Source organism: Diadema setosum, chromosome 16 (assembly GCF_964275005.1).
Source record: "Diadema setosum chromosome 16, eeDiaSeto1, whole genome shotgun sequence".
NCBI lineage: Eukaryota > Metazoa > Echinodermata > Echinoidea > Diadematoida > Diadematidae > Diadema > Diadema setosum.
In genome coordinates this window covers 20,399,821-20,415,084 of record NC_092700.1, presented here as the reverse complement: position 1 = coordinate 20,415,084, position 15,264 = coordinate 20,399,821, and the positions used below count along the sequence as shown (strand labels likewise).

Below are 15,264 nucleotides of genomic sequence, written 5' to 3'. Positions count from 1 at the left end.
ATGCTAACTTTCAGAGCAGTAGCCCTATCCTTTCAAAATTTATTAGAGTTGAAAGTGAAGAGTGTGTACAAGGTTTTTCAGAAATGAAAAAGGGACTCTAAACACACACCTTATGACACTATTCTACCAAAAATGTTGGAGATAAACTGTTAAAAAACACACTTTCCCGCCCGTTTTATGATCCAAAATTTTAGCATAATGTAAAAGAAGACTTGCTCTTTCAGAGTATATGAAAAAGTCAAGATCGGCTATGTTGACCCATTTTTTCAATTCAATTCAATTCAATAGTTTATTTATTTCCATCATCACAAAGAAAAGAAAAGAAAAAGTTGACATAATCCAAAGTGATCCATCTTTTTTTTCATTTCTCTTACACTCGTCCGATAAAGGATTTTTCAATACAATATAAAGTATATTATACACGAATGATGTCGTAAAAAAGAATCAATGCACTTTGTAATGGCAACAAAAAGAGTAAATAATCACTTATTTTCAGTCCTCACGCAAAATCAGTGTGTGCGACTTTTTGTTCGTTTTAAGGTGCACGGTCACATATATGATATAATATCGATGAAGACATGACCTTTGAACGGAATCATCATTCAGCGTCAAAAGAAGAAACAGCTTTACAGCATTGTCAGGACATGGATCTAGGACGGGCAAAAGGGAGTATAGAGTCATTAGAAGAGAATCACCAGACGCCAATCTTGACTGGATGCAATCATTTTTTCCCCTCGTTAAGCCCCGTCTCAACTCAGCCACGAAACACAGGGTAGTCTCGGGGTGGCCTCCGGTGAAGATTGTTCTTCAGGGAATTACGACGCAACACAATGGAAAGCTTCCGCAGAGCCTCAGAGAGCCTCCGGAGAAATTTTACCCTGCGATCAACCATGGTAGACGAGGGGTAGCCTCCGCAGAACCGCCGGAGAAGGTGTCTGTTAAGACGTTCGCGGGGTGAATCTTACACGGAGGTGTCACGTGACCAGCTCCGCGCCAGACAAATCCTTTGTGTAGATCCTGTTTTTAATACTCCGACCAGACGCCACGCGAAGAAGTGTTGCGTATAATATAAACACTAAACAAAAAGTAAGTTCCCCTTAATAAAAATCAAACCTCTGTAATTTATGAATCAGGAACATTTGAGGAAATCTGAATAAAGGATCATGTAGCTGTATTTCTCGGCTACCTTTCATGTGAAATTCAGCTGATATAATAGTCACACTTGAGTGAGCATGAATTAAAGTCAAAATGGTCACTTTTTGAAGTTCACAAACCCAATTTTGCAACTTTGATTTTTGACCACCTCCAGAGCGTTTTTTTTTTTTTCCTTTTAACAACTTTGATTTGGTGATATCGGAACTAACAAACAAATAAAATGACGCCAAAAAGGTTTGCCACCTCAGGTGGTACCAATAACCCATTTTTCGGGTCTTGGCCCTTGGACTATTGTGACTCCATTCTCTTGAACCTCCTTGGTTGAACGGTATCGTAATACAGTCGCGCTCTGATTGTACTAGGTGTGACAAAAAAAAAAATCCCACTTTTGAATCCTTAATAGTTCAAAAACTAAATACCAGATGCACCTGGCATTGAATATTGTACAATTTTGTTGGAGGTTATTTAAGAATGACAGCATAAATCAGTTTCCTTAAATTCAAGATTTATTTTTAAATTATGTTTCAGATTTTACACTATTTTCAACCCTCTGTACGAAATTTTCCACATTTCCCTCGGGGGTCAATTGGCGTGTATGGCAGTGTGTGGTTAAGACCCTGACAATGGTCCTGAACAATGGTCAGGATTGGAATGCTCTATTACATATTCGTGAGAAATGTCATTATCACAGCTAGTCTTTATTCAACTTGAAGAAATGTACTGCATGCAAGCACTTGAAAGCATTTTTTTTTTCATGTGCATGCATTACCCTTTACCACGAATTCAGCTAGCACTGCCCAGGACAATCCATTATTAATTAAGTTTTCATGTGCCTTCGAGCAAACGTCCAGAAGCCTGGTCAGCATGGCTCTGAAAAGGTAGTATTCGTGATATCCATGTCTTAGACCCCGTTTACAGTGCGGGACTGGGCCGAGCCGCGGCCGAGCCCCGCAATTTTGTCCGTTTACACTGCTGGGTTCGGCCAGGGCTTTTAATTCAAACCTTTCAATATTTTGTCGTAGTGGCGCTCTGTTTGTAAACAGACGCAATTTGGTATAGTCTAGTTTCCAGACCCTTTCCCAACTGAAATCCGCGGCGGTGACGAAGTCTCCGCTTTTGCCGAAGGAAAAATCATTTGCAGAACAAAACCACCTTAAACTATACTAGATTTTGACGGAAAAGGCCGGGGTCGGCCACGGCCGAGCCCGACCAGACCACCTCCAGAGCGTGGCCAAATGCGCGGCCAATTTTGGCCCCGCATTTGGTCTTTTACGCGTTTCCACTGAAATCAAGACCGGGCTCGGCCGCTGCCGAGCGCAGCCTTTTCGCTCTCTGTAAACGGGGTCTAATTGTTCAGGGTCATTGCAAACACACACTCACATACACATCATTCGCTCTTGTGCCAAAAGTTCAATTTTGTACAGAGAGTTCAAATTTGACCAAAATCTGAAACTTAACTTTAAAATTGATCGTAAATTCGTCGAAACTGATTCATGGTCTCATATGCAAATCACCTCTAACAAAATTGTACACTAATCAGCTATCACCTTTATCAATGGCAGTGTTACTACTGATGTATTGTTTTCGAACTATTAAGGACTAAATGTGGGAAATGTTTTTTTTTTTTGTAACACCTAGCAATGCCTAGTTTGATATGTGGGGGAATTTATGAGTTGAACTTTCTTTCTGTCTTTCTTTCTTTCTTTCTTTCTTTCTTCTGTTTAAAAGATCCTTAAGAAAAAAATAATGATAAAACGCGTTTGAACGGTAAAAATATTTTCAGGAAAACAGTAGGCCTAATCCAAACGCCTCTGTAGATAACAGGGTCTAGATGACTCTGTCAATACGTACACACGTGCACATTAGTACGCAATCATGTATGCTACTGCAATTGAAAATTTGTGAAATGTGACCCTGCACCTCAAAACAAACAAAAAGTCGCCAGACATGAATTTTTAGTTAAGACCATATTCTGTAATAGCAGACTTTAAGCTTTAAAATGATGTATAACTCAAATCAAATGGACTCTCCTAACATATCTAAATATTGGGAAGAAAGCACAAACTCTGGAAAAGTGTGAACTGAGAAAAGAGGCTCTGAAGTACAGTGTCTATTCAAGCGCTTAATCTTTACTAAACCGCGCTGGCTGTGCGATGAATGGGACAAAAAACAGGGAGTAAACCACCAGAGTTACAACAATGAAGAGATTATCAGATTAAACTGAAATTGAGCATGCCTCATTGACACATTCTGTCCATAATTAATGCCACCTTTCAAAGCAGTAGCACTATCCTTTCGAAAGTTATTAGAGTTGAAAGTGAAGAGTTTGGACAAGGTTTTTCAGAAATGAAAAAGGGATTCTAAAGACACACCTAATCACACTATTCTACCAAAAATGTTCGAGATAAACTACCAAAAAACACACTTTCCTGCCCGTTTTATGATACCAAATTTTAGCATAATGTAAAAGAAGACCCACTCTTTCAGGAAATATGAAAAAGTCAAGTTCGGCTAGGTTGACCCATTTCACTTATTTTCAGTCCTCACGCAAAATCAGTGTGTGCGACTTTATGTTCGTTTTGAGGTGCACGGTCACAAATGGTTCAATTTCTAGCTTTTGGCCATGGACAACGTATTCTCCACGGAGAAGGTTTTCGAGCAATGCCTGTTAAAACGTAGAATAGTTAAAATGGGGAACTCATTGTTCAACCCATGTTTATGGAATATCAACACTAGATGTACCCCGACCAGACGCTGAGCGAACCTGCAAAGCTAAGTTATTAGAGGTGACAGTGAAGAGTGTGCAAAGGATTTTCAAGAAACGAAAAAGTGGTGTTTATGCTCAATTAGGAAGGCACAATCAGCGTTTTGAAACGCTGATTCTACACGCCGTTCACTGGAGCACTGTTTATGCTCACTTTCTTCGAGCTTGGAAGGAGCCTTTACGATTGCTTCATTGACCTCAGCAGAGGCAGGTCAAATTGAAGCACGCGTTTTTTTTTTTTCGGAAGTTCTGGCCTGAGTGTGTGCATTGTTCACGTTCAGTAGCATGTTTAATATTATTTAGATTATTTTACTAACATACACAAATGGAATGTACACAGTGATAGAAAATACGAGTATTCATTTTATAGACAAAATGTTAACAAAATCGGATTGTACTCTAGTGAGCTCTTCATCCAATATCGCTTTTGTGTTCGTACAGTATTGAGCCTATCGCTCTTTCCTACTTCGCACTATATGACTATTATGAAGAATCAACACTACGTTTGCACTCGGTACATAATCTTCATCACACCTTGAGTATGTATATAATAAACAAAATAAATCGCTATAGAACTTAAATATCATGTTCAATCTCACCTCTACATCTGAGTCTCACAGCCTTGTTCCAGGGACACGCAGCTCCTTTTGATAGACAATCATGTAGTCTTGCTTTCTGACAACCTGTGTGTTTATATTTCAGAAATAATTTACGCACTGTTAAAATGTTCGATGAAGCTATTAAAACGGTTCTTCATCTTATCCTTGCAAGTTTCGCATTAGAGTTTGTGAGGAGAAATTGAATAATTACTATCACGGATGACACTACATTGATGCGTCTCAAGAATTGTATTTTAGTGTAGGTTATCTTATTATTGACATTTTGTTCTGCTGTAGATGAAAATTTTTTATCTTTAACATGTGAGCAGGGCCCCTTCGTAGAACAGTAAATCAACTGAAAGGGCTATCCTGCTAAACGAATATTGGAATAAATAGATAAATCGACTCGAGTATTTCTAACCTTTCTATGTGTGCACATGTGTTGTAGATGATCGCCTTTGTCTAAAATTCATCAAATACAGTAATGGAAGCATGCAATAGTTCTACTCTTTCAATTTTCAACAAAGTACAGTTAGAGCATCACATCAGCAAATAGAGCATAACATCACTACATGGTTGATACGAATTCAATAAGACCAACTTCTTTGTATGAAATAAGAATAATTCTGGAAGGGAATACAGCATACCATCTTTCACGCAATACAGATAATATTGCAGTTATACCTGTAGAATATGAAAACCATTTAGTCCTGCTCGATGTTGCTGCACTTGAGATAGTTTGAGTTGAATGATCTTTCACCGCTGGGAAGCCGAGCTCTCTGCAGACTAAATTACCAGCTCTGAGGTTAAAGCCTTCATAGCACATGTGGCTATTTGCCTCCAGGACCACTAAGCCATCCATGGGAGAGAGGCCGTCAACTAGCGTCACCGATGGTATTTCTTGGAATTGAATGAATATAGTATAGGCTCCCTAAAGTTGCATTGGTGAGTTTTTATTTGGAATCATTGAATATCACTGGATAAAGCAATATCGAAATCATGAAATTGAAAATCGAAACATACAGTAGAAACTTGCTACAAAATTGTGCTACGATCACTATGAGCAAATAGATAACACAAGAATATGCATAGATGAATAAATGAATCAAAACATAGGTCCATCTTAACAATAAGGAGTGAATAGATATGACTGAACCAACGTCAAGCAAAGCAATGCTTGTACGTACTTCTTACAAAAGTGGCTATAATTCCAAGCAGATTATTACACTTCTAGCAAAAATGATATGAGAAACAAATGAAATAACAATTAATGCTGTATTTATTTTTGCGGTTCATACTCTGCAATTAATTACTTCTTATGCAATGCTTATTTGTAAATAATGTCCATTTGACCTAATTCCACTAAATTTCCGGAGGTGACCTGAAACTCGATCCTCATCTAAAAGAGTTGTAACCTAATGACAGTGTAGTTGTTTCTTGAATTGAAGATAAAAGAATATCAATTTCAATATGCAAGGGAGGGGGGGGGGGGGGAGCCAACCGGACAAATATTACCCACCATCCCTATTGACTTCTTTTTTTATTGGGGGAGGTGGTATTCACGAACGACGATGTTTCGTAAATAAAAAAAAAAATGTGAAAATGCATTACAAAATCAACAATAAGTCGCACCCGGTGATTCTACGTGAGGACTCAAAATAAGTGAAACGGATCAACCCAGTCAATCTTGATTTTTAGATATTTTCTGACAAAGCATTCTTTTTCAAATTTATTCAACAGTTTTGGATCATATAACGAATGGGAAAATGTGTTTGTAATAGTTTTTACTGGAACACTGTAGAACAGTTATAGATATGTCTCGGGAAAACGTTTTCATTTCTTAGAAAACATTTTGACTCTTCCCTTTCAAATCTAATGACTTTTGAAAGAATAATGATACTACTTGAAAGTTGGTAGCAATCACGGATATAATGTATTAATAGAGCATGTTCAATTTCATCTTGATTTCATAATTTCTTCATTATTGTTATAGAGTTTTCCATCCCCTTTTCTGTCCCATTGTTTGCAAAGACCACGGCTTGGTAATATTAAGCACTTGAATAGGTCCTACACTTCAGAACCTCTTTTGTCAGTACACACTTTTCCAGAGTGTGTACTCCCTTTCTAATATTTGTTATTTTTTATTTAGGTTAGAAATATCAATTAATTGTATTGAGTAATACATTATTTCTAAAGCATAGAGTCTGCTCTTTCAAAGCATGCCTTTAATTAAGATTCCATGTCTGGTGACTTCTTGTGGGTTTTTTGATGCAAGGTTGCATGATTATTACATATGTGTCGGTATGTAGTTTGTTTTTCACCGAAACCGTTCCACAAGCCATTCATGACTTTTTCCGTTTCGACAACTTGTCTCATAAATGCATCTCACACAGTCGGTATCTTCCTTGACCTCTCCAAGGCCTTCGAAATATTAATGATGATAATCACAATGCTGTCCTAAAATTGTCGCAATATGGAATCTGAGCGAAAATTTGGAGTGGGTGAAGAGCTATAAAGCAAGAGCTGTACGAAAGATTGACATTTTGGTCTTATTTTCACGTTAAAACTTCCTTCCTTCTTCCACTGTATTATCTTTCATAGCCAACACATATACACACCTATTTGCGGAAGGAAAATGTGACAAAAAAAAACACAATCTTTTGTACGTTGTTCAGGGAAAAACGAAGGAGAAAGTGTACAGACACTGAAATATATATTTTTGGATGGAATCAATACTTACCATCGTAACATTTTACTTCTATCTTGTAATTCGCAGGATATGTATATATATTCCCTTACACGCAGTTTCGTCTGATGTGTCAATGATAAAACGGAGTACGGTAAGTTGCTATTCATAATCGCAGACTGAAATGTTCTGTTAGATATTACATCCTGCAGAAAAAATTTCATCCACACACTGTTGATAAACTGAACTTCAAAGGAAAGCCGCCGTCCTGAAGGTGCCTGTATAACCCAAGTACTGTTAGCGATGCATGATGCATTATTACACCATATGTCGAGGTATAGTGGCTTCTCCGAGCAGTTGAGAGTAAAATCTGCAGGCGCAAAGAACGAGTGGAAACAGAGAATTGAAAGTAAATATTCTAGATTTATGTTTTATTCATACTCTTTTGCGTTTTCCAATTTGCAATCATTGTAAAAGAAAGAAATAATTGCTACTTACATTTTATCTTACTACTTACATTTATCTTTGTTTCATTTCTGTACCAAATTCAAATGAATGAAAGAGGTACAAGCAAAGCAGACAAATCACCTTTGCCAGTTAATTGATCAGAACGTTAAAGTGTAAGCTAAAACAGTGTTAAAGCAAAATCACCAACAACTAAGCAAACCGTGACGTGATTTTTATTTCGTTCCTTGCCAATACATTCGTTTCTAAGCAAGTAAAAACACTGTTAACAAGTATGAATGGTCTACGAGAACATCCTTTGACGAAGCGAATTCATAAAAAAGAACCAAAGATACGTACATGTAGTGTTGCTTTCCGAGGTTGAGGAAGTGAGCAACGGCTGGTAGAGCAAGACACAGACAATCAATAAGACTACAGGAGACATTCTTGATCTTTGTTTGAGGAAAATGAAAAAGTAATATATTATATATCCGTCCCTCTTTCAGTCGTAATATTAAAGGGATAGTACAGTTTTAGTGGAGATGAGAATTTGGTTTTTAACTTTTTTGCGAGATAACAAGAAAACACTTATAATATAGCACAGAACATACCATTTTAAGAGGAATTCAAACTTTATTTGACGAAGATCGGGTTTGGAATGACTGAAACATCAAAAAACAAAATAAAACAAAGCGATCGTAATAAAGTGTGGGTCCCACACTTTATTAGAATCGCTCTTTTTTGATATCTCAGCCATTTCAAAACCAATTTTCATCAAATAAACGTTGAATTCCTCATAGAATTACATGCTCTTTCACATTTTATAAGAGGTTTCTGATTATCTCACCAAAAGAATGTTAGAAACCTGAAATTAGGTCTCAACCATAACTGCACAATCTCTTTAAGCTGTGATTCTAACTCCACGAAGAACGATGCCTCCGCAAAAGAATTAGGAAACCTGGCTTAGCCTTCAGATGTAAAAATATGCCTGATATGCCCAGTCTTTTGGTGATAGTGAAGGTCAAAGATGACTTCTCCAATGCACTGTGGGAAAGTTAAGAACTATCAATGCTGATTGGTCTTCCTGTGATGTCAGTGGAGGAAAGGCCTCCAAGCTTGCGTGCAACTCTCAAGGCTGGAACTGTGTGTAGGTGTGTGAAACTGAGAGTCTGTATGTGATTAATATTGTGATGTTGTTTAATTTCAAACGAGTTCAAGTAGGTGCTAAGAGCTGAAGACGAGACCGATAGAAAATATGTAAGAATACACTTAATTACTTTAACCCTGTGGCATTCGACAACAATTCTGTCTCTCAATCATTTGTTTGATTAATTGCTTTATACCGTCTTGTCTGCATTCATGCTTGGTTGAAGACTTTTTATGCCTCCGCCACGAAGTGGTGCCGGAGGCATTATGTTTTCGGGTTGTCCGTCTGTCCGTCCGTCCTTCCGTCCGTCCGTAATGAATTTTGTGGACAGAGTAACTATCAAAACCTTTTGAGGTATCCTAATGAAACTTGGCATGTATGTGTATTAAGGGGTGAAGTTGTGCCTATCAACTTTTGGGTGCACATGCTCAAGGTCAAAGGTAAAAAGGTCATGGTCAAATACATAAAATCTTACTATTTCCACCATATCTATTATGCAATGCCCGAAGATATTTTCTTGAAACTTAGTGTATACATGTATTACCCAATTAAGATTCTCTGGTGAAAGTTTGGGTCATGAGGTCAAAGGTCAAAGGGCAAAAGGTCAAGTAAAAATATTAAAACTTCACCTTTTTTCTCTGTACCGTGGAAATTGTTCAAGGTATCTTCATGGAACATATACATGTACTGACTGGCAGTGATTATCTAGAGAATTTAGGGTTCGTGGGGTCAAATGTCAAGGGCAACCCTTCAAAATTTACTATTTCCCTCATGATATATACATATTTTTTAACAATTGGTGTATGCATGTATCACCTAAAAGAGATTCTCTGGAAAGTTTTTTTTTCTTTTGTTTTTGCCTCAAAGGTCAAAAGGTCAAAAATCAAGTGAAAGTGCTGACCTAATTTTTTCCTCCATATCTCGAAAGTGGCTCAAGTTATCTTGAAACGTTCTACATATTTATGCACCTTCTGCCTGACAGTGATTATCTTATCAATTTTAGGGTCAAAGGCCAGATGAAAATGGTAACAATTTACTATTCAATACAGAAATTGCACTTTTCCTCCATACCTTGAAAATTACTCATTCAATGCATAAACGTATGAGTGGGTTAAAGTCAAGTTAAAATCCTTAAATCCCAAATACATGCTCTCCTATTCATCCAATTAAACCTAGGTCAAGGAAGGTGAACATTCAACACCTTTGTTACAAACTTGTCATTTTCATGTTTTGCCAATTTTGTGAAAATGTAATCACACATTGTCCACATGTACTATCTAGACCTATTAGGAGAATCATGCATTATGGCGGAGGCATATCAGTCGCCATAGCGACATTTCTAGCTTAAACATAATTTTGTATCACGATATCCAGCATAAGTGATTCACATCGACATCTCCTATATCCCCTAATTACAGTACAATGTTTTGGTTTTGAATATCAAAATTGAATTGTTGTGATTGCCAATAACTCTATAACATGAATTAAAAGGCAAAATCAATACGTACAAGTCTTTATATGGATCACAGAATGGATTTACTACCTAATTTTCCAAGGTATTTTGGCATTTGCCACTGAAAACAATATTGAATCGGCCTGTTGTTGTGTGTGTGTATGTATGTCTGTCTTAGTGTGTTTGTATATCGTGGCTATGTCTCTCACGGAGGCGTACTCTCCTCTTATACGATTACGTTCGGACATAACTAAAAAATCATCACATTCTAGTGTCTCAAGTAACAAGGTTATCAGTCACAGGGGAGACGAGGTGTTGGAGTAATCACCTTACAAATATTTTTAGAGAAATTGTAGAGATTACTGAAACAGGGTTTTTTATATAATAATTTATAAATGACTAAATACAACCCCACCACAATACAAGTTACCTGGTGAGTTTTTACATCTTCACAATAGGTTGACCAGAAGCATTATAGTTAATTCCTTTCCTTTTCATATATATATACATATATATATATATATATATATATATATATATATATATATGTATGTATTTATTTATATATATTGAATTGTTATGAAACTTACACTATTCTCTTTAATACTACTCTAATCCATTCATCTTTTGATCACGGACTAAGGTTTCACCTTATCGCGTTCCTTAATGCATCTTTATTTCTGTTTTGCCTTTTCTGTTTTCTTTTTTAATAATTCATTTTAATGATTGCCCTTTCCAGTGTGATTTTTCGAGTGTGATTTTTTTTTGTGTGTACACCCATTCGTGGCCATTTCCAGATGGGTAACATTGTCAAGTACAATACCTCTGAAGCACCTCTTCTCTACATATTGCATAGTTTCGATCTATTCAATGGCAATTTAATCCGCGATCATCATTGGATGAGGACATCTTAATCGTTTATTTTCTTCTACTCGATCCTCAGACTGACTGACAGTAAATGGCGCTTCAGTGGTTTCAGTGTTGAAAATGGAGTCTAGACTGCCGTGATCGATTAAACCTGGAGAGGCTTTAGGAAGGGTGGGGGGGGGACTTTGTGGAAGGCTGTTTCCGCCCGTGAAAAGACTTTGTATACTCACACAACCGATTTTATAACACTTTAGATATGAAGACAGCGATAGATACGCAGGGTTGATGTTGATGTTACATATTTAACCTACTGACGCTTTCCATACTTGGCAAATTGTCATAGCAGAATGGAAAATAAGAAACGATAGCATTCGTTTCTTTATTGTCTTACGTGACTAATGAATACTATTTTGACTTTAAATATGGAAATCATTTATCTTTCATACGACGCTAAGTTCTTGGAAAGTTTTGTGTAAAAATCTATTTCAGCATTAGAACAAAATTCCCTGATGCAAATGAAAACATATATCATTTTCCTCTCATAGAGTTTACAACACTGATTATTTAGCAAGTCTTAGATGCCATCCCTTCTTATCATTACGAGGGCTTCCCTTTGTTTTGTTTTGTTTTTCGATTTATTTGATATCTAGCATACAATATACCGAAGACAATATAATAAAATAAATATCACTCTCTTGTTCCAAATCATTAAATTCTTCCATCGAGATGTTTTATTGCAAATGATTGACATATTTCCCTCCATCGACGTGAATAAGAGCTGAATTTATCGACAGCGCTGTTGGACGAAAGCTCCGTGGTGAAGTGGAGATGACGCCTGTCCGGAGATCAGGAGGTCGTAGGTTCGAATCCTGCTCGAGTAGCCTACGTACGGCCATGATTTATTTTATCATGACATCTACTGAAACACTGATCCGTTTAGTGTTTATTTACGTCGATGGAGAGCGATTTGTCAATATATTGCAATATCACTCCCTTATTCCTGTTTACGCTTGAGCAGTTGTCATATTGTTGCTATCTGCACACTGACACCCAGTATCATGTATTGGTAAGAACCACATAGTGCCTGAGACTGGTGGATGACATTTCGGCAGTTCTTCTGTTTACAACTTCCTTGAACAACCGGCAGAACACATGCAGAAAATGCTAAAGGACAACAATTTTTTACCTTTCTGAGAGAAATTGAGTTACGTCTTCTAGAATGTTTGCTACTCCCAAAATACAAACAAAAACTTCCGGAGGTTCATAGGTATGCACCATTCTTGTTTCTTTTTTATCATTGCTTTTTTGATGGGGCAGAAGAAGAGGGTGTTGGGAGGGATATATTCTTATAATATACTTGATATACTTTCTCGTTTGCATCTGTAAACCGTAATCTCTACTATAAGATTGAGATTCGCAAGAACGGAAAATTTTACGCATGTTTATGTTCATATATTACAAAAGGCTTGGCTGCACGGACTGGTAAAGAGAAACTATTTTCCAACTACTTGTCAGTTACAAAACTATGTCATATTGAAATCTTGATCATACCGTCCATTAAATTCCTCAAGCTTTCAGCAATCGAATGACCTGGGTCATTCTATCAACTTAAGAATGCCAATCATTTATTTTATTTGAGTAATCGAAATATACATGATTGTAAGCATATTGTCCCCAGTGCTTTTGTATCTCATTAAAAGCTGGAGGACTTACCATTTCTCTGTTTATTTTATACATGTTTCTTCATGATTAAACAATAGTTCCTTAATCGTCACAATATAGTTCAAGAATGTATTGCATATTAGAGCAATGTAAGTATAAAAATATATCAAAAGTTTTGGTTTCGAACACGGACTCCAGCCAACGTCAATGTCTCTTTAACACATTGCATTCTGCAGTTGGTTGGTTGTGCTCAATTCCACGTACATTGTAGAATGTCGAAAAAAAACCCTGTAAAACTAAATTAGCAAAGGATGGATTCTGAACGGTGATTTAGTTGCAATATCTTTTTAGACATGGACATTCACTTCGGAAAGGGGAACAAGGACATTTTGACTTTTTAAGAACATGAGCTATGATATCAATGTAATGAAAGATATGCATGTTCATCATATCTTTTACTCCCTATCTTTTCCACTCAAGGACAGATAAACAAGTTGTAACTGCCTGTATAAAAGCATTACTAAGTTTTCGATTTTAATACCCATGTTTCCCCGACCTGCTGCCGATTGTGATTACGTAATTATTTAATGATTTCTTCTTTTTTTCTTTTTTTCTTTTCTTATTTTTTTTTTTCTGGGGGGGGGGGGTTACGCTGAATTTGATACAGGAGTCTCATTGTTTCTAAAACCTATCATGAAATGTAAATATCATTAGCACCTACATCAATATACTTTATAAAATCATCAAATCAGCTTTAAGGTTTGCAGAAGTCCTGTTTACGGGATTTGATACTTTGAAAGCAACATAATTCAACATGAAAGAAATCGCACACAGAGTATTGTATCCCTTTACATCCACAGCACGTTACAGCCCTTTTCATGCTCTCTCTCTCTCTCTCTCTCTCTCTCTCTTTCTCTCTTTACATACATGTTATATATATATATATATAAACACTAAACAAAAAGTAAGTTCCCCCTAAAACAAACATCAATATTTTATGAATCAGGAACCTTTGAGGAAATCTGAATACAGGATCATGTAGCTGAAGTTCTCGGCTACCTTTCACGTAAAATTCAGTGGATATCACTGGGTCACGCTTGAGTGAGCATGACTTAAAATCAAAATGGTCACTTTTTGAAGTTCACAAGCCCAATTTTGCAACTTTGAATTGGTGATATCGGAACAAATTTCAAATTTCCAGGATAAAAAGGCATGCAACGTATAATTTATGTGCTTCTTATCGTACCATGTGATTTGTGCACAAAATTTCACGGTTGAGTGAACACGGGGTGAAAATTACCAAAATGGCCGATTTGACATGTTTCTCATGGTAATTTCTATCAATTGAGATTGAATTCATGTGTTGAACAGTTTTTACACACAATTCACGTAATTTCACGGTTGACTGAGCACATTGAAAACAAAGAAAAATAACAATTTAAATTGTGCAGTAAGAATTGCGATAATTTTGTGCACTGAAATCAACTGTATGATGCTTTTTTATATTGTGCTAATACCCAAACGCATATCAGTGACCACCTGACATTTCAGTCACGCTTCAATAAGCACGTGAGGCTGGAAACCTTTTTTTTTTAACCTACATAATGAAAAATTGGCAGTTTGGCCATAATCCCCATGGTAAGTTCATGTGAAGGGGAGGAATTTATGCTTTTGAAAGCTAACAATGGCTTTTGCACGCAATGTGGTTTATTTTACGGTTGAATGACCACATTATGAAACAATGATTCATCTTACTAAAACCATCCAGCAGGTGTTGCATTGATCTTCTGCATTTAAAATCAACTGAAAAACATTTCATTATTGCGTTTAGGACCGATATAAATGTCTCAGTGATCCTTGGCATTCCTTCAAAATTTTTCACGTCAAAGGGTACATGGTGCCGGAAACCCTCCTTCTAATCCATGGCTACCTTTGATTAAATGTTGAAGTATTCGTGGGGAAATTGGTCTGCCTTTAGTTTGATGAAATCCCCTTGTTGGAGCAGAGATGAGAAATTATGCAAATTAAATCTTCGGGCCTTTGTTCTCGCTACTGAATACTAATTTTGGCATTAAGTTCTTGATCTTTGTAAAGTCATGAAGTCATGCATTTAACTAAAAGGGAAAATAAATGCAATTAATCATTGACATGGTACCAAATTTCACTTTTGTTCAACATCAATATCCTCCCGTGCTGCACATACAGTGTATGCATGGAGAGTCTGGAGACAGATATTGATTGTGGTGAGGAACATGTAGTGGCCTTTGTTGTTCATGTGGTGTTGATTATTGTGATGGTGATGATAGTTACTTAAAATGTTGGTTGACTATTATGCGATCGTTATGGCAATATAACACAGATTGGGGAGCATCTGCACTCACTTTTTAGGCTCTATCCACTCACACCGCTGAACACGTCTTCAAAACCAAACAAATGTAAATCTTATGGGAATTTCAGCCACGAAAATGGTTTTGACCTGCACACTTT

At 36.8% G+C, this 15,264-nt stretch overlaps 1 pseudogene; it reads right to left on the bottom strand.

Moving 5' to 3' along the window:
* Positions 1–8,093, bottom strand: part of LOC140239679 (uncharacterized) — an 80,635-nt pseudogene extending 72,542 nt beyond the window's left edge.
* Positions 8,094–15,264: the final 7,171 nt, after the last annotated feature.